At 50.6% G+C, this 19,242-nt stretch overlaps 1 protein-coding gene across 4 annotated transcripts in view; it reads left to right on the forward strand.

Moving 5' to 3' along the window:
* Nucleotides 1–19,242, forward strand: part of SMARCD3 (SWI/SNF related BAF chromatin remodeling complex subunit D3) — a 2,604,506-nt gene that overhangs the window by 1,423,354 nt on the left and 1,161,910 nt on the right. The gene's annotated exons all lie outside the window — the stretch shown is intronic.

Consider the following 19,242-nt stretch of genomic DNA (forward strand, 5'->3'; position numbering starts at 1 on the left):
CTGTTCACTCCTGCGTGGGGGGACCAAGGCCACTTGGGTCCCATCAATGGCACCTATGATGTTGGGTATATGTCCCAGGGCTTAGAAGTCACCTTTCACTGTAGGCAAATCCTCCACCTGAGGGAAAACAATGTAGCTGTGCATGTGTTTCAGCAGGGCAGACAACACTCTGGACAACACGTTTGAGAACATAGGCTGGGACATCCCTGATGCAATGGCCACTGTAGTTTGAAAATACCCACTTGCCAGGAAATGGAGTACTGACAGCACCTGCACTAGAGGGGGTATTCCTGTGGGATGGCGGATAGCTGACATCAGGTCTGGCTCCAACTGGGCACACAGTTCCTGGATTGTGGCACGGTCCAGTCTGTAGGTGATGATCACATGTCGCTCCTCCATTGTCCACAGGTCCACCAGCGGTCTGTACACCGGAGGATGCCGCCATCTCCTCACCTGCCCCAGTGGACGTGCTCTATGGAGAACAGCGAGCAGAGAGTCAGCCAACACTGAGGTACGAAAACACAACTTTATTCCACAATTTGTTTAATCCGCTATGTGCCTGTATTAGTGTGAATGCAAGACCTAGATATGTGTGACGCATTTAAAATTAATGCCATGTGGCCCCCTGAAATGGCGGCTGCCTGACCTGTAATGTGGGACAAGGGGATATGAGGTAACTGCGCTGGCATTGTACACCGTCGTGGTAGGCGGTCGAAGACCGCAGCGCAATCCTGCATTGGTTAAGATTAGACCCTATGGATCCCAGGAGCCAATGACGATGTATGCCAGTGGTGACGGTACGCACCGCCGCGGACGTCACTGCCATTTTCTCTCTGTTCACTCAGTTGATACCTGATCTTCGACAGGAGAGGACCTACCCTGCAAGTGCTGTTGTGATCTCAGTCTGGAAGAGACAATGGCTCTTGTGTCTGGGGAAAGGGTCCCTGCCTTCAGCACGGAGGAGTTGGAGAAACTAGTCGATGGGGTCCTCCCCCAGTACACGCTACTCTACGGTCCTCCAGACAAACAGGTAAGTACACTGTGAACATGCCGAATGGGCAATGCTTGTGTGGAGTGGTGTGGATGGAAGATGGGGGGGGAGAATGAGGCGTGCATGAAACGACGGTGAGTGCATGTGCGTCATGGCAAGGGTAGGGAAGCGGGCCAATAACTGTGACGGTGCGGACGGTAATATCTTCTCCTTTTCCCCTGTACTATATCTGTAGGTCAGCGCCCACCAGAAGAAGGATATTTGGCGTGCCATCGCCAAGGAAGTCCAGACCCTGGGAGTCCACTACAGACGGAGCACCCACTGCCGTAAAAGATGGGAGGACATTCGCCGCTGTAGCAAGAATACGGCAGAGGCTCAGCTGGGGATGGCCTCCCAACGTAGGAGGGGTGACCTTCGCACCATGACCCCCCTGATGTTCCAGATCCGGACAGTGGCTTATCCGGAGTTGGATGGGAGCTTGAGGGCATCACAGCAGCCACAAGAGGGTGAGTACTCTCTCATTCTGCACACATTGGAGGTGTCTGGGTGGGGGAGGTGGGCTGTGGGTTCCCCTAGGCCAGGGGCTAGTTTAATAGGCAAGGTCCCTTCGTAAGGCAGGCCATGTGGCACCCCACCCTACCTGTGTTCAGAGCCAACTACACCTAGTCAGGCTCCTGTGACTTCCATGTGTGCAGCAATCAGGCATAGGAGCTCCCCTTGTACCCCATGTCCCTGCGATTAATTAGGGAACTCAAAGTGCACGGCGTAGTGCAGGGGGCTTCTGTATCTGTAGTGTCCGCCAACGGTAGCGGTATTGCATGTACTCAACATGTCTTTCTTCTTCTGTCCCCCCCCCCTTTTTGTGGTCTCCCTGTTCTTATGTGCATTAGCATCATCAGGCGGAGGAGCAGTGGCACCGGAGCAGGAGGGAGCTGCATCCCACATGGCCCTGGAGGGCGAGACAACGGAGTCTGAAGCCACCAGTGGGACGGAGGGCGAGGGGAGGACAGGAGCTGAGACCAGCGACATAGACTCCGCCTCTGATGGGAGCTCCCTTGCAGTGGTGGGCCCCTCTGTGCCCACCGCATCTATAGGTACAACCGCCACCCCCCCTACCAGCACCGCCCTCCCAGCAGCCCCTCAGCGTGTGCCCCTTGGCCGCTCACCCACTCCTTCACCCCAGGCACCTCAGCCCCTGGCAGCCCTGCTGCCCTCAGTGAGGAGGCCATTGACCTCCTCAGGTCCCTCACTGTTGGGCAGTCTACCATTTTGAATGCCATCCAGGGTGTAGAGAGGCAGTTGCAACAGACCAATGCATACCTGGAGGGCATTCATTTTTGTCAGGCAGCCCAACAGCAAGCTTTTCAGCATCTGGCCTAAGCACTGATGGCAGCCATTGTCCCTGTGTCCAGCCTCCCCCCTCAACTTCCTCCACCCAGACCCAAACACCTATACCTCAGCCTATCCCAAGCACACCATCAGACCAGCATGCACACACCTCAACACACAAGGGAAGCTCTGGCAAACATAAGTACCACACATCTCACAGGCACTCACACAAGCATCATACCCATGCACACATACCAACATCCACTGCCTCCACTGTGTCCCCCTCCTCCTCGTCTCCCTCCTCCCTCCCTGTCTCGTCTCCACTCACACCTGCATGCACTACATCTTCAGCCACTACGTCCATCACCAGCACACCCATCACCACACCCCGCTCACTTGCACTCACCACCCCCACTACCATTCACACACACCCTGTGTCCTCTCCCAGTGTCTGTGAGCCCACCTCCCAAGGTACAATCAATCAGTCAATCAATTTGTAAAGCGCGCTACATACCCATGAGGGTTTCAAGGCGCTGGGGGGGTGGGGGGAGCTGTAACTGCTCGAAGAGCCATGTCTTGAGGAGTTTTCTGAAGGAAAGAAGGTCCTGGGTCTGTCGTAGATCTGACGGGAGGGTGTTCCAGGTCTTGGCGGCGAGGTACGAGAATGATCTTCTGCCGGAAGATTTGCGCTGGATGCGGGGGATGGAGGCAAGGGCGAGGTTTGCGGAGCGGAGATGCCGGGTGGGGGTGTAGAAGCTGAGTCTGTTGTTCAGGTATGTTGGTCCGGTGTTGTGGAGTGCCTTGTGTGCGTGGGTGAGGAGCTTGAAGGTGATCCTCTTGTTGACGGGGAGCCAGTGAAGGTCTCCTAGGTGGGGGGTGATGTGGCAGTGGCGAGGGATGGTGAGGATGAGTCAGGCGGAGGCGTTTTGGATGCGTTGGAGGCGTTGTAGGAGTTTGGATGGGATACCGGTGTAGAGGGCGTTGCCGTAGTCAAGTCTGCTGCTGACGAGGGCCTGGGTTACTGTTTTTCTTGTTTCTCTTGGGATCCATTTGTAAACTCTGCGAAGCATGCGGAGGGTGTTGTAGCAGGAGGAGGAGATGGCACTGACCTGCTTTGACATGGAGAGTGAGGAGTCGAGGGTGAAGCTGAGGTTTCCTGCGCTGTCGGTGGGTGTCGTGGGGGACCCAGCGTGGTCGGCCACCATGAGTTGTCCCAGGCGGAGGGGGTGCGCCCAAGGATGAGGACCTCTGTTTTGTCCGAGTTCAGTTTTAGCCGGCTGTCTCTCATCCAGTCAGCAATGGCTTTTAGTCCCTCGTGGATGTTGGGTTTGGCGGCGTGCGGGTCCTTGGTGAGGGAGAGGATGAGTTGGGTGTCGTCGGCGTAGGAGATGATGTTGGGGTTGTGCTGACGGGCCACTTGTGCGAGGGGGGCCATGTAGATGTTGAAGAGTGTCGGGCTGAGGGATGAGCCCTGGGGTACGCCGCAGATGATGTTGAAGGCTTTGGATTGGTACGGGGGAGACGGACTCTTTGGGTTCTGCCGGCGAGGAAGGATGCAGTCCATTCGAGGGCCTGGTCCTGGATTCCTGCTGCGTGGAGGTGGGATTTTAGGGTGTGGTGACAGACGGTGTCAAAGACGGCTGATAGGTGGGGGCGTGGCCAGGCCCCGGGCTATTTATTTAATTCTACTTATCCTGCAGGAGGTTACGGTGACTCCCCCCGGAGGCCCCAGTGACTTTTTTGTGGGCCGGGGAGCGGCTGAGGCGGACACGGGAGACTGGGTCCGTGCGAGCGGGCCCGACGTCGACTTTTGCCCGCCCGCGCTCTTGCGCGTGGGGAGAGGGGAAGTGCTGAGGCCGCTCCTGGCAAGAGAGAAGTGCCGGGAGCGCGAGAGAGAGCCTGGGGACCTGTTCGGCGGCTATAGCGGGCCGTGGGCCCCCTCCCCTGGTGGATATCGCGGCTCCTGTCACCCTTGCGGCTGAGGAACTTGCCTGGACATTGCGGCCCTCGGGACTTCTGGCTGGCGTGCGCTGCTGGCGGGGACCGGGCCTGGATGGTCTGGAGGCGCGCGGAGAGCGGGCCTGCTGTGGAGAGCTGCCTGGCCCCATGAGGAGGAGATAAGCTGGAGGGGGTGACGTCCTGGGGCACTCAGTCTTGGTGAGGGGAGGCTGGAGAAGAATGCGGCTTGGATCTGCGGTGTTCCCCTGAGGTTGCTCCTGGGGAGACCTCCATACTGTACTGGAAGCCCTGAACTACACCATCTAGAAGGCCTGATTGGACACTAGTGCAGGTGGTGAGGCGGGGAGGAAGAGGGCCGGGTCGGTGCTGCGGATCACGCTTGTGGAGGTCTCCTGGAGGTTTGGGGCTGCGGAATACCCTGTCTCTTGGACGAGGGGTTTGACTGGGGGCCTGGGCCTCCCCCTCTCGTGCTGCGCGGATCCCCGTGCTGTTGGTGGTGCCGGCGGAGTATCCTGCGGCGTAGTCTGGCCTGATCTGAGAGGTGCTATGAGGTGGGCCGGGTCGCCTGCAAGCTGTCTGGTGGCCCTGCAGGGTGAGCTGGGCTGCTAGTAGAGTGATTATCGGAGGTGGGGGCCAGCTGTCTTCGATATGTATCCCAGTGTTGGCGCAAGCTGAGATCACGCGTGTTGTATTGAACGATGGGCAAGGCAGACCAGCAGCAAGCAAAACTCACCTTCGAGGGTGGAAGAAAGAGGAGTGCTGCTCCCGCCACCCAGCCTGGAGATGCCGAGATTGGAGAAGAGAATCCAGAGATGACTGTGCGGTCCATGTTCTTAGAGCTTAAGACCAGCTTGGCTGGCATTGATGCTAAGCTGGACCATGTGACGGAGCGGCTTGACCGCATTAGAGCCCGGGTTGATAACCATGACACCAGGTTTGAGGTTCTGGAGTCACGCACGTCAGAAATGGAAGATGCGCAGGGGTGACAGAGAACAGATTGCACAAATGGAGTGTCTCCTAGAGGTGATATGGAATAAAAATGAGGACTTGCAGGCATGGTCCCGACGTAATAACATACGCATCGTGGGGCTGCCAGAGGCAACCGATATGGGTCGTATGGAAGACTTTGTGGAGAGTATGTTGCAGGAGCTGTTTGCTGGCGAGCTCTCTCGGATGCTGGTGATTGAGAGGGCGCACCGGTCCTTGGGGCCTCGGCCCCCGCCGGGAACACCTCTGCGTCCAATTATTGCGCGTCTATTGAACTATAGAGATCGGGATGCTGTCCTTCGACTAGCAAGGGAGAGAAGGCCTCTAGTATACAAGAAATCCGAAATAAACTTTTTTCCTGACTATACCCCTGGTGTGCAGGCCCAGAGGCGGGCCTTTCTGCCGTCGAAACGTCTGCTGAGCCAGGCTGGAGTTTGGTTTGCCCTACTATATCCGGCCAGACTGAGGGTGCGGCACGAGGGCAAGGTGCTGTATTTCACAGACCCAAAGCAGGCGGGCAAGTTTGCCAGGCGATTACCAAGACAGTCGGGGCTGCGGGATCTGGGGGGCTGGGTGCCGGGGATGCCGCCCTTAGCGACAATGACTAACCGGCTTTGTATGGCATACTGTACTTTTTAGGGCTGTGCGTGTGCACGGGTCTGCTCCGTGTTCGGGTTGCCTGATGTGTAGTTTGCTGCTTGGCCCAAGAACCCCTCTTCCCTAGAATGTTCTGGGTGGAGAGCTGTTAGGCAGGCTTCTGCCCCTAGGATGAGTCCTGTTACTTTTTGCTTCAAATATAGAGGGTGGGTTTTGGGGTTGGGAGGGTGGGTTATTGTAAGGGTCCGATTGGGGGCCCTGTGTGGGTGGTGGGGGGCTTGGGCCAATTCTGAAGTGTTTCAGGTTATTTTTCGTTAAGTTTCTGGCAGGTGGAGAGGTGTGTTTTCGTGCAGAGTTGGATGTCTGTAGTATGGGATGAGGGGTGATGATACGTCGGTTGTTAGATGTTTGACATGGAATGTGCGTGGGCTCAACGATAGGCGGAAGGCTCGGTTGGTGGCTGCATATGTTAAGCGACATGGAATAGATATCTGTATGTTACAGGAGACGCATCTGATGGCGGCTGCGGTGGGCAGACTGAAGGCTGGTTGGGTTGGGGAGGCTCATTGCTCCACATATTCTAGCTATGCACGCGGGGTAGCAATTATTATCCGCAAAGGATTGCAGTGGCGCACGCGCAAAATTATTATTGATCCAAATGGTAGATATGTGCTACTGAGTGGAACGTTACTGGACAGGGCTTGTCGACTTGTGGCTGTGTATGGGCCGAATGTTGATGACCCGGAGTTTTTCCTGGAGGTATGGCGTCTTGTGGAGTCGTTGGGTGCCGGAGCAGTGATCTGGGGTGGTGATTTTAATGTGGTCCTGGATGCTAAGTTGGATCGTGAGAGTGTGGCCAGGGAGCAGCATGTTTCTGCGGCGAGGTCTCTGGATGAAGAGTGGAGCGCTGGTGGACTTGTGGGGACAGAGGCATGCAGGCATGCGAGAGGGAACGTGCCTGAACTATGTTCACAGCAGTTGGTCTTGTATTGATCGATGGCTGGGCACCAGAGATGTGGAGGCTTGGACTAGAGCGGTAGACCATCTTCCCCGTACGTTGTCAGACCACTCGCCGGTGCAAATAGAGTTGGCGATACCCAATGAACTGCAACCAATGGTTATGTGGCGGTTGCCCAGTGGAGTGCTCCGGGATGAGGTCTTTCGGGAGGAAGTGCGGGAGGCGATTCGGCTCTTTTTTGCTGAGAACCGCGGATCGGTGGGGTCTGCCGTCACCCTTTGGGAGACATTTAAAGTTGTTATTCGAGGAGTGTGTCTCTCGAAGCAGCATGGCATTGTGAAGGCCTTGACACGGGAGATGGTTGATATTGAAAGGAGGCTTATAGAGCTGGAACGATGTTTGGCTGAGACGTGGTCAAGTGAGGTCCTTGCGGAGATTCGGCAAAAGGTGTCCTTATACGAGGAGGCCTCCCTAAGAGAGGTTTGTTTCTCTGGGAGACATGCACAGGCTCGTAGGTGCTGTGTGGGCGGAAAGGTGACCGGATCGAGTGGTGTAATGCAAGTGTTTACAGAATATTTCACACAGTTATATGCGGCCCCGGTGGGCCTGAGGGAGGCGGATGTGCAGGAGTATTTTGAGAATATTGCACTTGTGTGGTTTGAAGAGGCGCACAGGGCGTATCTGGATACGCCGTTTACAGTGGAGGAGGTGGCTGCGGCGATTCGGAGTCTACCTGGCGATAAATCTCCAGGTGTTGATGGTGTTGACCCCTGCGTTTTATAAAGAATATGTGGATATCCTTGCTCCGTGCTTGTTGGAGGTGCATGCGGAGTCCCTGGAGGCTGGGTCGCTGCCGGCCTCACTTCAGGACGCTCTGTTAATAACAGTTTTGAAGCCCGGGAAGGACCCGACCCGGTGTGATTCGTACCGCCCACTCTCCATGATAAACATTGATAATAAAATCTTAGCAAAGATGATAGCGGCGCGCTTGCAGCCACTTCTTTCCAGGTTGGTGCTTCCGGATCAGTCGGGATTTGTCCCTGGGAGATCTACGTGTCATAATTTGCGCACCTTCTTCACGGTGGCGGGCTCATTGGAGACAGCCGATAATGTAGCTGCGGTGTTTCTTGATGCAGCCAAGGCCTTCGATTCCCTGGCCTGGGAATATATGTTTGCGCTCTTAGGCCGAGTGGGACTCAGCGCGCGTTTTGTGAACTGGATTAGACTGTTGTACACTCTGCCCACTGCCAGGTTGCGTCTTAACGGCGGTGTATCGGCTCCATTTCCTGTTGCGCGGGTTACGCGTCGAGGGTGCCTGCTGTCTCCGCTCCTTTTTGCGGCAGCTATGGAGCCGTTGGCAGCGGGGCTGCGACAGAAATATAACAGAGGCTTACAATTCTGACAACGTCCTGTCCTGATATCTTTGTACGCGGATGATATTGCATTATACGTGCGAAACCCAGGTCAGAATCTAGATATTTTGCTGGATGAAATCGTGCGCTTTGGGACTTTTTCTGGCGTCACTATCAACTGGTCGAAGTCGACGGTCCTGCCCCTGACTCCCAGCATGGAAAGATTTGACTCTCGGTATCCTCTGGTTTGGGCGGAGGGTCCGGTGCGCTATTTGGGTATACACCTGTGCTGTGACGTGGATGCGTTGCGTCTCGCTAACTATGGGGCAGCGCTGGCGTGGCTGGAGGAAAAGGTGGAGATCTGGTGTACTCTTTCGCTAATTGGGCGCATTGCCATTGCGAAGATGGTGGTTGTCCCCAAATTCTTGTATCTGTTTGTGAATCTTCCCCTCCCGCTTGTTGGGGGTTACTTCCGGCGTCTCCGATCTGCGCTCATTCGTTTGGCGTGGGCGGGACGTCAGCCGTGTATTTCTTGGGAGAAAATGACGTTGCCGTTTTAGCTGGGCGGGCTGGTGGCTCCAGACCTGGAATTATACTACCACTGTGCTCAGGCGCACTTTGCGTACTACTGGCTGAATCCAATCCGTTATATGCCGCATCTGGCGCCTGAGAGTGATTCCGTGTGGCCGGATGGCTTAGTGCGTGTGCTTGGAAGTCAGGTGTCATCCCGATCTAAGGGAATCGACACGGTAGCCTGCACGACGAGAGCGTGGAGGGCGCTGATGCAGCGTTCTGGGGTTTCTGCACCTTTCGCCCCTTCGTTGCCTGTTCTGGCGATTGCTGATGCACAGATGTTTCGCGACAGTGGAGTGCGCAGTTTCCTTCGGGATGCTGGCCTGACGGTGTTGGGAGACTGGTTGGTGGACGGCCGCTTGCTTGATATTTCTGAGGCACTTTCGGGTTGTGATGGTACAGTGTTGCAGCGAATGTACGCTCTCCGGGTCCGTGCTCTATTGCGGGATCGCTTTTTTGGTTCGTCTGGGGCTCCCCTGGAGTTTCGGGCCCTTGAGGTACTCTGCGGTGCGCGGTCTCCTGCCAAGCTGGTAACTAAGTTGTACAATTGTATGCAGGTGCAGAGGGGTGGTTATGGGGAGTCCTCTAGGACTGCATGGGAGAGAGATGTGGGAGAGCCCATCACGGAGGCAACGTGGCGCAGCTGTTGCGCTCACATGAAAGCACTGTCCCCGAACTATAGGTTACGTCTGCTGCACTTTAAGTTGTTGCATCGACTATATTATACGCCCAAGGGGCTTCACTCTATGGGGTTGCGGACGGATGCATGCTGTGCTCGCTGCGGGGCTCCGGATGCAGGTTTTTTACATCTGGTGTGGGAGTGTGCGGAAGTATATGATTTCTGGGTGGAGGTTTGGCAAGCGATTACTGAAATGGTCGAACTGGAAATGCCTATTTCCCCTAAGGTTGCGCTGTTGGGATGTGTTGATGAGATTCAGGGGCGGCATAGGTGTTTAGTGGGCCTGTTCATGTTGTTGGCTAAGCGTAGGGTTGCTATGTGCTGGGGCCGGGGGAGAGCACCGCGTAGATCTGAATGGCTGCGGGATGCGGCTTTCTGCCATGATCAGTTGTCGGTCTTTTGGGGACTCATGCCAGAGGGGTCTCATCCTAGGGATTTCTGGGCCCCTCTGAATGAATATCTGGCGGTCCGGAATGAGTGTGCGGTGTGATTGGTGGTGCCCGTACGCGAGGTTCATCCCCTCCCTGGATTAGGTGTGCTATTGTGTTGTTAAGATAAGCCTGTACGATATGGTTGTGTGCTCCACCTGCCTTTTTGTTTGTTTGTTTTTCCTGTAGCTTTTTCCCTTCGACTATGCTATGCTGTGACCTCAGGCGGGTAAGGCTTCCTCCTGCATTGGCGCTGCGGATCCCTTCGCCGTCTGTGGAGGATGTTTGGAGATGGGTCCCTTGATATTGTTGCATACAGTGAGAGTCTTTAACAGAGATCTCCTTGCTGTCTGGGATAACGTTGAACCTGAATGGTATGCAGCTTTTTCCACTGATTTTCATGTTGAGGGACTTGTTTGTACTAATGTATGTTTTTTTGTGTATGGCAAAATTGAATTAAAAAAAAAAAAACGGCTGATACGTCTAGGAGGATGAGGGCTGATGTTTCTCCATTGTCGAGGTGGCTTTTGATGTAGTCTGTGGCGGCGAGGAGGGCGGTTTCGGTTCTGTGGTTGCATCTGAAGCCGGACTGGGAGGGGTCGAGGATGTTGTTGTCTTCGAGGTACCGAGTGAGCTGAGTGTTGACGATTTTCTCGATAACCTTTGCCGGGAAAGGGAGCAGAGAGATGGGCCAGAAGTTTTTCAGGTCCTTGGGGTCCGCCTTTGGTTTCTTGAGAAGGGCGTTGATTTTGGCGTGTTTCCATCTTTCCGGGAATCCTGCAGTTTCGAAGGAGATGTTGATGGCTTTTTCTGTAGGTGTGGTGCGATGGCTGTGTTTGATTTGTTAAAGATGTGGTGTGGGCAGGGGTCTGATGGTGATCCGGAGTTGATGGCGTTCCTGGTCTTGTGGGTTTCGTCGTCGGACCAGCACACAAACGCAACCACACACCAACCCAACAGCCATCTACCTCACGACAGCCTCCAGCCCATGCACCTTCAGCCAAAGTCAGCAAACATACACCTCCTACAACCACTACCTCTTTCTCCACTGCTAAACCCCCTCCATCTACCCGTCCCAGTGTGTCCAAAAAACTTTTCCTGTCCAACCTTGACCTCTTCCCCTCACCTCCCCCACCCCTTCAGTCCCCTAGGGCCCACCTTTCCAGGTCCCAACCCAGCACCTCAGCCACAACATCAGCAGGAACAGTGGTGCCAGCAGTAACCGGCTTCTGGAGTGCGCCAAGCAGCAGGGCAGCCAGTGTGCCAAGGAGCCAGACCACGGACAGTCCCCCACCTCAGAAGCATAAAAAGTTGGCCACTGCCCGGCGGGAGAAAGGTAAAACATCTACCACCAAAGGCTCTCCCAGGAGTACAGTTGGGAGTGGGAAGACAGCTGCGCCACCATCCAAGGTGGGGAAGGGGCACAGAAAGACAGGCAAGTCGCCGAACACCTGCACGGCGGACAAGACCGCCACCAGCACCGCTGCCAAGGACACCACCGCCACGTGCACCGCTTCCAAGGACACCGCCGCCACAAGCACTGCTGCCAAGGACACCGCCGCCACAAGCACCGCTTCACAGGACACCGCCGCCACCAACAAAGCTGCCAAGGACACCGCCGCCACCAGCACCGCTTCACAGGACACCGCCGCCACAAGCACCGCTTCACAAGACATCTCTGCCACCAACACCGCAGGCCAATGAGCGCCGAAAGCTCCGACGCTACTGAGGCCGCCACGAGCAGGATGAAGCACTCTGGGCACAAAGCCCCCTCCAGAACCAGTGGATTATCACATCCACTACCTCAGTCCTTGGCAGGATGAAGCACTCTGGGCACAAAGCCCCCTCCAGAACCAGTGGAGAAAGACATCCACTAGCTCAGTCCTTGGCAGGATGAAGCACTCTTGGCACAAAACCCCCTCCAGAACCAGTGGAGTATCACATCCACTACCTCAGTCCTTGGCAGGATGAAGCACTTTGGGCACAAAGCCCCCTACAGAACCAGTGGAGAAATGCATCCACTACCTCAGTCCTTGGCAGGATGAAGCACTCTGGGCACAAAGCCCCCTCCAGAACCAGTGGAGAAAGGCATCCACTACCTCAGTCCTTGGCAGGATGAAGCACTCTGGGCACAAAGCCCCCGCCAGAACCAGAGGAGAAATGCATCCACTACCTCAGTCCTTGGCAGGATGAAGCACTCTGGGCTCAAAGCCCCCTCCAGAACCAGTGGAGAAAGGCACCCACTACCTCAGTCCTTGGCAGGATGAAGCACTCTGGGCACAAAGCCCCCTCCAGAACCAGTGGAGAAAGGCATCCACTACCTCAGTCCTTGGCAGGATGAAGCACTCTGGGCACAACGTCCCCTCCAGAACCAGTGGAAACTGTTATCCACTTGTGAGACTGTGGCTTTGCACTCCCCAGGATAAAGCAGTGGGCAAACCACCCACTTGAGAGACTTGTGAGACTGTGGCTTTGCACTCCCCAGGATACAGCAGTGGGCATGGAGCCCCCTCGTGGATCTGGCGTTGTGCACTCATCCGGCTGAGGTGCCCCCCTTCCCTTCCCCCTGAGGTGCCTGTTGTATTTCTGTCTGATGTCCCTGCAGTGTTCTCTCCGTTTTGATTGGGTATCTTGTGTGGGCCTCGCCCATGCATTTTGGGCCCGGTGGTCCACAGACTTTAATGGTGCAATACCTTGGACTTGTATTCTTGGTGTATATATTTGTTTATAGTGTATATATATTTTTGAGTACTGGATTTTAATAGATTACAAATGTTCAAATAATTTCCTTTTGTCTTTGCATTCTTCCGGGGGGGTGTAACTGTAATGTATCATGATGTATTAGTGTGTGTGTTGTAATGGGTGAGGTTGGGGTGGGGGTGTTGCGTGTTACGTGTGTGTGTCACTCTTTTTTTCCCTCCCCCCTCCCCTGTGTCGTAGGTGCTGTACTCACCGTGGTCTTCGCCGCCGGCGTACGTGCTTCTGGTAGAGGAGCAGGAAGACAAAGGCAGGGAGAATCTGGAGTTACGGTTCCATGGCATCCTGGTTCCTCGTGGGGTGTGTAGAGGTGAGCGTTTTCCCTTCCAAGTCCTGTTTCCGCCGTTGTTCGCAGTGAATCCGCCCCGGAAAAGGTGGCGGATTGGACTGTTGTAATACTGTGGGCGGAACCTTGTGTTCCGCCTGTCTGTTGGCGGTTACCGCCGAGGTGTTTGTTTGTACCGCTGTGGCGGTCGGAGTGTTAAAGTGGCTGTCTATGTTGGCGGTTTCCGCCACGGTCGTGATTAAAATTTTTTTACCACCGGCCTGTTGGCGGTTTTACCGCTGCTTTAACACCGACCGCCAGGGTTGTAATGACCACCTTGGTGTCTTTGGTACATAGTATATTATATAGTAGTATATAGTATTGTATGGCTATATACCTAGGGATTTGGTCACTTCTAAGCCTAACACACGGAGGACCTTACATTTTGTGCTTTACAATGTCTGCTTATGAAATTTAAGGATCAGTATACACTCTGACAGATTTGGTGTGCTCAAATCCATTCAGTCACTGTTTCCTGATGTCTTTAGGGATGTTGCCCCTGATCTGTTATAATAACATGCTTCTAGTTGGCAGGATCTTTTTGTAATTTCTTTGATTTATGTTTTGAGTTATATGGACTCAAATCTGATTAAAGAGTTTAGTTGAATGTCTGATGAGCTTGACATTCAGCTATCTATTCTGTCATTGAGCATCCACATACATCTCAATTGATTGTATAGCTAAGTGTTACCCCTCTTATTACAGCCTTGATAGTGTTCCAGGTACTACTTATTGCGCAAGAGCCATTATTATCCTGGATAAAGGTGTTGATGGTTTCTCTTATTAATGATCTATGTTAGAGTTCATGTGACAGTTATGAGTCAAATGTCCAACATTGGGAACTGGATTGGACTGCTATATAACACCCATATAGGAAACTTTAAAGTTAATGACATACTATCAAGGCATTTCCAGGTCAGAAGAATTACGAAACAGTGAACCATTGAAACCCTGGCAGACTGGATTCAATTGGATGCACAGCTCGGGAATTGGGTCTTTTGAGACGCTCTATGTAGATGACATTCTACTATATGTTGCAGATCCTGACTCCTCCCTGATGCGGCCTAAACATACTTGGCATACATAGAGAACACATGGGACTGGATATTAACTGGGAAGAAATCCCTGATCTACCCAGTGGGGGGATGGATTGCCAGTGGATATACATCACTCTCATTAAGATTGTAAATTAACCATTTTAAGTATTTGGTTATCAAGGAAGCCAGGTCAATTTTACAGATAATTTAGACCCCCTGTTCGGCAGGTTAGAAGAAGATACCCACCATTGAGGCAATATTCTGATTTCTCTTTTGGGAAATGTGGCTGTGTACAAAATGATTGTTCTGCCAATATTCACATGCATCCTACAAAATAGCCCATGTAAAACACTTTAAGCACTTTTCACAAAGCTTAACTAAATAGTTAGGACTCTACTGTGGACCAGGGGTCCCGTACAAATGCACTAGGAACACTGCAGAGATCCACCTATGAGGGGAGTATTGTTTTCCCAAATGTCCAGAAATACTACAAACCAGCACAACTTTGTACTATAAACAGATGGGCTTAAGGTCTATTGGACAACCCTGCATATAAAATGTATAGACAAGTGATGGGGAAAATCGGTATACACACATACTGCACAGTCGGAAGATGGGGAATTAATTCCCCCCACCTAAAACACAGCAATCCAGAAATGGAATAAGCTACATAAAGAAATGGGATGGGGGAAGAGACTAACATAAAAAAAAACCTTATGGATGTGTGCATGCTTGGTAGCAGTGTCCATGCGGGCTGGATTTAAAAGATGAGTTCCTATTGGTATATCATTGCTGCGATGGGTGCATGCCTGGTAGCAGTGTCCATGTCGGCTGAATTTAAAAGGTGAGATGCCATTAGTATATTATTGCGTGTTTCAAACGTGAATATAACAGTACTGTTTGCCCATTTGAAGTTTGAATATGAGATTGACAACTCACAAAAAATTCAAGATTCTGTAGCTCAAACGTGTACTAGAGTCCCAGATGCCCATTGAGGAGGATACCATGAGGACTCTCCAATGGACGGGCATCTACTAGATGGGAGAATGCCCTCCAAGGCTATTTAGCATGTGTTAAAAATGAAAGGGGGAAAAAGATTTCCGTGAACTAGAAGATATGTGGACAGATGCACTGAGGTTCCCCAGAGAGATTGCAACAAAGACCAGCTTTATATTTATACAGCATAAAATACTACACAACACTTAGAAACGTAAAGGTATTGTACATCAATGTAATGGAGCACCTGATGACAAATGCACAAGCGTCTGTGGGCACATTTCATCCTATAATATGGAGCTGCCCTTAAATTCAAGGTTACTCAAGAGCAATGATGCAAGAGCACACTGATGTTATTGATAACCCTCAAACAGATGGCCTCCTTCCTAGTCTATGGGAGTTATGGATGTGTCAAACTACAATCGGACATTGATTACTTTAGACTTTTCAGTAGCCAAGAGAGAGAAAGCCCAGAAACAGGGAAGAAACACACCATATTCAGGATTGGAGAACAGGCATATTAATGGAAATACGTGTCTACAAACAAAGGGGATGGGTCAAAATATGTTAAAGATATGGGCTGGATGGGCAGAGGAATGAGGAGGAGATACGTAATTGACACACTGCGATACCCAGCAGTATGTGGAGAGCATGATACACATGCCAGGCTCCACTCAAGATTATGATTGTCAGAGGTATCCTTCCCCTTCCACACCCCCCTAATTTTCCTTCAGCCTGTTGTGAAATGTTCTCATTGCAGTATCAAGTGGAAATACTTCTTGGATTGTGAATGGAGGAATTGATATGGGATCTAGAAATGGGAAACACAAGGAATGAATGATAGGCAAATGTGTATGTGTTGATAATGTGAAAATTGGCCAGAATGCTTGATAATAATTTTGTGTATTTCATTGGAAAATCAATAAAATATTACTTTAAAAACCAAAATGTCCAACGTTGGGGGCTCTGTAAACCTGCAGTAGCAATCTGTGATATTTCTGTTGACACTGGGTTATGATTTAACATTACTTTTAGGTGCATAATAACTTAAGCATTATTTATAATGCATAGAGTTCCAGCTGTACATGAATTGTTACTATGTAGCACAGAATAATAAATATAGCTTAGCCTATCCCTTTCCAAGATAGCCCAACTGTCATGCAGACCAAGTCACTCCTGATGTAGAGAACGTCTAGTTTTTGCTCGACTTTTAATATTGCAGTTATTCTGCGGTGAGCTAAGTTGTACATTTATCCGGTCACATAGAATAAGAGACCCCATCGCCCATTCTGGAATTCTAGCATTAGCTGTGTAAATACCATGTGTGTATCACCATTAAAACCATTAAATGCACAAACCATATATTGTTGTTTAATCTTGTATAATGAGGGTATTACCCAACGCTCCTAATTATCAACTTTATACCTTTCATACATCCAAATATTTTTCTTACATAAAATCACCACTTCCTTTCTTGAAACCTTAGTTGATGTAGCTGTAATTTCTTTATATCCCAGCTGTTGTAGGATACTGTGATCTTTAAGTGCTGTATGCCTTCCTTGGGGACATATGATATACAATTTTAATTGAAGAAGTTCCTTCCACACCTCTCACCAGTTCAAGTGAGTTTAGGCCACTGACATTCCATTTGCATATTTGAGTAAAACGTTTGATACTAGACTGCATATTTAAAGGTTATTGTGTTCCATTCCCTCATGCTTGTCTGAATTTGTATCCTAAATACGATTGACCACCCTTTACCTTTTTTCTGCATTTACGCTGACTCACATAGCAGCATTGCCTTACTCCAAGAGCATAAGTAAGAATAAAAACATGCTTGCAGCCTACTGTGGGGAAATCACCAATTTCCTTGGCGTTTCTATAAAAACAAAGCCATTGAGGATGACCTTCATCGTGCCTTCCAAGGCAAATATGTATAACCTTCCCTTTTTTGTAGAAGAAAAAGAGAGAAAGCCACATAAAAATAAGGCAAAAGGTGTCGGGAATCTAAAGAGATATCAAGAAGAAAGAGATAATAAAAGAATTACATCATTTTAAGGCTAGCAAATAGCAGAAATCAGCTCTAGCAGATAGTCCTTAGTAGTGCCATTTTTTTTATACATCAGAAGTTCTGTGGCGTTACCAGTCGACCCAACAATGCCTGTGCTTTGATCTGTGAAGTACAATAATCTGTACAGCTGAAGGAGCTCAAGTTTTTCTGGCTCTTGTAGATATATTTTAGCCCCAGAATGTTTGAATGATGTCATCATTTGGCATACTTGCTATTGGTGTTCAATCTATGGGACAACTGTAACCTAATATGGCAAAAATGATTATCTCACCATCAGTCATATGCTTACTTGGGCATACCAAATCATAGATCACTTTATGCAGCAAAAAGTTACCAATACATAAAGATACAATGCAAGGCTTTTCTTTGTTTTGACCACTGTTTGACTTCTGAAGGGAAATGTGGTGAGCTCTTTGAACCTGTTAATCAAAACCTAGTTGGCTAAACTGAGAAAAGCTTGACACAGAGTCATAACAATGTAGGCCTGCATGTCTGCTATCTCTGCTGTTCAGCAGTCTCAAGAGTACAGAGATTGTTCCAACAAAGACAGTTTTCAAAATCCTCCAATTTCCAATGAGTATTCACCAATCTAGCCTGTAAAACTTTGCACTTGTATAGCGCACTACTCACCCATTAGAGTCTGAAGGCGCTGTACGCATACTGCTGTGGAACCCCTCCTGACTTTTCCCTGTGAAGCGCCCACTCCTGGACAGCCCCAGGGTGAAGCCAGGCATCTAAGTGCTGTGAGGGCCGTTGTGGAGATTAAGCAAGCTGTTGCCCAGAGTTACAGAGTGGGACCCATTAATTAGATTAGGCACTGAGGTGAGAATTATCTGGTCCAAGGGAATTGAGCCCAAGACCCGCCGAGGTGGGAATTGAACCCTGGTCCCGGGCCAGATCTCTACATCAGGGTCTGCCGCTCTAACCATTGTGCCACACTTCTCCACGTAGCCTCATACGTTTGCACATTTTCAGTAAGTTGGGCCATTGGGTCCTTTACAGTTTTGATTCGCCACTCACCATCATTAGTAAAAGATTCAGCTACTTTGGCCATTTTCCACATTGAGCCTTTCATTTTTAACTGGGTATTTTTAAGTGCAGTGTGTTCTCTTCTGTCGTTGTCCATTTGACCAAAAATTGAGTTACATATTTCAGCAAGCATTTGCTCTGAGGGAGTAATCCAGTTAATCACGCCAGTTGAAGATCTAGGTTAATCGGTAGAATGATGGGAGCTAGCAAGGATGGATTTATTTGTGGAACATTTCATTCTGTTATGAGATCATTGGCAGACTTATTTCTTTGTAGTTTTAACATTGCCTCATCAATAGAGCTTTTTTCCAAAATCGGGCTCCAGAGTTGAGCAGAACCAGGCACATCCCCACAAATCCAGTGTCATGAGACACATCATAGAACTTTGATTATCCCCATCCGGTATGCCCATCAGAGAAAACGGATCCCAAGTTTCTCCTTCTTTCATAGGCTCATCTGATTGTGATGTTGTAAGCTTCTGCAGCAACTTAGAGAAAGTTGTTGGGATGTTCGGTGGTTTACAAGAAATAGAAATATCTGCCATATTTGAGACCTCATCAGCTCCATCAAAGATATTTGATGCTGAGACTGACCTTCAGTGTTTCACATTGGCAGGAGGTGTCAGTTAAATTTGTCTGTTCCTCTAAATTCAAAATGTCATTATTCTGCAGAGGTGCAGGTATATGTTTCTGAGTGACAAGCTAATCTGTAGAATTAAGTTAATCTATAAATAGTCCAGACACCTCTAACAATCCTTGCTGCTACCAGATCCTGTTTAGGTACTTGCCACACTTCGCATGCTGGGTCAGTTGTCATTATTTTGTCATTGAAACACAGACCGCCGGCCTGCATCAGATTTGCTTGAATTGCTGCAATCACTAGCAGTTAGGTGATCAAATTCTACAGCAGGGCATACACAGGGCCAAGACTGGGGTTACCATGGAGAGATCTTGAATCCATGTTCAGCATAGCCGACCAGGTGGTGGAGCACTTTGTCCTTACCCAGATCAGGGCAATAGTAAGAAAACACTAGGGCCATATTTATGAAAACAGGAGCTTGCGAATTGCAAATAGCGATTTTTAAGAAATCGCTATTTCCGAGTCGCAATTGGCCATGTAACAATATTGCGATTCGGAAATAGCGATTTCTTAAAAATCACTATTTGTGATTTGC

Source organism: Pleurodeles waltl, chromosome 10 (genome assembly GCF_031143425.1).
Source record: "Pleurodeles waltl isolate 20211129_DDA chromosome 10, aPleWal1.hap1.20221129, whole genome shotgun sequence".
Taxonomy (NCBI): Eukaryota; Metazoa; Chordata; class Amphibia; order Caudata; family Salamandridae; genus Pleurodeles; species Pleurodeles waltl.